The sequence below is a fragment of the Felis catus genome, chromosome D4 (assembly GCF_018350175.1).
Source record: "Felis catus isolate Fca126 chromosome D4, F.catus_Fca126_mat1.0, whole genome shotgun sequence".
Lineage (NCBI taxonomy): Eukaryota > Metazoa > Chordata > Mammalia > Carnivora > Felidae > Felis > Felis catus.
In genome coordinates, this window is record NC_058380.1 from 75496896 (window position 1) to 75499727 (window position 2832).

The 2832-nt window shown below is 41.2% G+C and overlaps 1 non-coding gene across 1 annotated transcript; it reads right to left on the minus strand.

The window, feature by feature from the left end:
* Positions 1-1594: 1594 nt before the first annotated feature.
* Positions 1595-1667, minus strand: TRNAK-CUU. Its single transcript has one exon. It is a non-coding gene; the product is annotated as a tRNA-Lys (tRNA).
* Between the last annotated feature and the right edge of the window lie 1165 nt (positions 1668-2832).

Consider the following 2832-nt stretch of genomic DNA (forward strand, 5'->3'; position numbering starts at 1 on the left):
CTAAAGGGATCACCTTAACAATGTGCTATGTTAAAAAAAAAAGCTGGACACAGAGGGTCACATGATTGTTGTTCCATTTACACAAAATGTCCATAAAAGGTAAACCTACAGAGACAGACATAAGGGATCTTCATGGAGTGATAGAAATATTCTAAATCTGTATTGCATAATAATGGTTGTGCAATTCCATAAACTTACTAATAGTCATTGATTTGTACACTTAAAAATAGGTGAATTTTATGGTATGTAAATTATATCTCAGTAAAGCTCTTGAAGTCACAAAAATGCAAACCATAAGAGGAAAGTGGACTAAGTTTGGGTTTACATTATTTGTAAGCAATGTAAATTATGTGATATTCATTAAATTTGATATAAAAATGCAAAATACTGTATATAGCTCCCAAGGACATAAAATAATATGATGGCATTTTTGAGAATTCTCAGCTCCCATGCCCCAGATCTGTAGGAGGCAGAATGGCAAAGTAGAAAAAAAAAAGACTTGAAATTACTGGCCTCAGCCATGTCATTTAGAAACTGTAGAAGTCATTGATTGCCTAAGTCTCATATTTCCCACCTGTGAAATGGCCTAAAACCATTATGGTAGTGAAGATTAAATGATGCAGTATATGAAATGAATATTTTGAAAATTGTAACAACAACAAAAAAACCTATCATGTATAAAATAATAAATAATAATTGCTGCTGTAGTTAGGTAACTTCTATGTGCCAGGCATTTTACGTGTGTGTGTGTTGGGGGGAGGCATTTTCCATTGTGTTATCTCATTAAAGGCTCAAAGAAAAAAAAAGAAAACCTATGAGATAAGTAATACTTGCATTTTACAGTGAGGATAAAGAGTTACTGCTCAACCCACGTCGGGCTCTGTGCTGACAGGTCAGAGCCTGAAGCCTGCTTTGGATTCTGTGTCTTCCCCTCTCTCTGCCCCTCCATGTTCATGCTCTGTCTCTCAATACAAAATAAAGGTTAAAAAAAAAAAGTTACTGCTCGAGGTGATTAGATGATGTATTGCATGGATTGGGTTTAGCTGAGATTTGCTAGAATCAGAGCACCAAACTACTTTGATGCTTTACTACAGAACAGTAAGCACATTTCCCAAACTTGAGGGCTGACTCTTTCTTTTAAGTTTATTCATTTGTTGAGAGGTAGAGAGAGTGAGAGAGTGAGCAAGCCAGTGCACATGGGAGGGCAGAGAGAGGGAGAGAGAGAATCCCAAGCAGACTCCACGCCATCAGCACAGAGCATGATATGGGGCTCAAACTCACGAACCATGAGATCATGACCTTGAACTGAGATCATGACCTTGAGCCAAAATCAAGTGTTGGAGGCTCAACCAACTGAGCCACCCAGGCGACCTGAGGGCTGACTCTTAATGGAAGCCTGTCAAGAATGCATTGGTCACTTGAGGAATCCCGATTTGGGCTGGAAATGTCCATAGCAGGGTGTGGTTTAAAGGCCCACCTTCCTATGCCTCTCCACACAATTATCCCACCAGCACATAGTACTCATCTAGAGCTCATGTTTGTCTTCCTTCCCAAACCTTCCCCCTTTTTTAAGATTTATTTTTAAGTTATCCTTCACCCAGTGTGAGGCTTGAACTCACAACCCTGAGATCAAGAGTCCCATGCTCTACCAACTGAGCCAGCCAGGCATTCCCCAAACCTGATCTTTTAAATTCTCCTCCCCATCATTTCCTGCTGTACTCTCAGGATCCCAAATCCAGAGGTTTGGATTCATCTCCATAACTGATTCCAAAGACCTATTGAGTTGTCCTTTTAGATATTTCTTTTTTTTTTCTTTATTTTTTTATGTTTATTTATTTTTGAGACACAGAGTACAAGCAGGGAGGGGCAGAGAGAGAGGTAGACACAGGATCTGAATCAGTCTCCAGGTCCTGAGCTGTCAGTACAGAGCCTGATATGGGGCTCAAACCCATGAACTGTGAGATCATGACCTGAGCTGAAGTCAGATGCTTAACTGAGCCACCCAGGTGCCCCTTTATTTTAGATATCTCTAATTGCATTTCCCTTCTTTCCCATGTCATCAAACTAATTGAAATTCTTGACTCTTCATACCCACCATTTCAAGCCACTTCCAAACTATTCTCTCCACCTGCGGTCTCTCCCTTATCTTCATCCCAGACTTTGCTGCTAGATAGATAACCCCCAGATGTCATGGCCATTGTGTCATTTTCCTGCCTTTTGCATTTTAGGTCTGTCAAGATTAAACAGAACATTAAAGGCCACTTATTATATGCCCTTTATGAAATACCAGATTCCTAATTTCTAGAATTTCATAGTTTCTGGACTCAGCCCTCTATTCACTAGGGTGGAATGGGTTGATTACCAGGTAGCTGGATCAGAGAGGGAGAGGATTTGATATCAGGAAGACCAGGCTCCTGAAGGGTGGGAAACAGGGACATCATGCTTTTGTCCAGGTGGTTCTGTAGACAAGAAATCATTCTCACCCTGCACCCTCCTCATCTAGGGAAGTTCTCACCTTTCAGATCTCTGCCTAATCTTCCCCCTGGACAAGTGCTCTCATAGCCTAAATCAGGCTCCTCTGACACAAGTGCTTCTAGCTCTAATCTTCCTTCATAGCCCTGTGAAGCGAGTAACTGATTTCTGTATCAAACCCCACACAGTGAGGTCCAATGGGGAGACCCTGGCAATGCCACTCACCGTTTTGTCACCAGTACCTCCCATCGTCCCCGAAACACAATATGTGTTCAATAAATATTCAGTGAATTGATGGATGGATGAATGGAAAGGACAGACTGATTGGATGACAACGTTGCCACGTGACTTAGGAGCTCT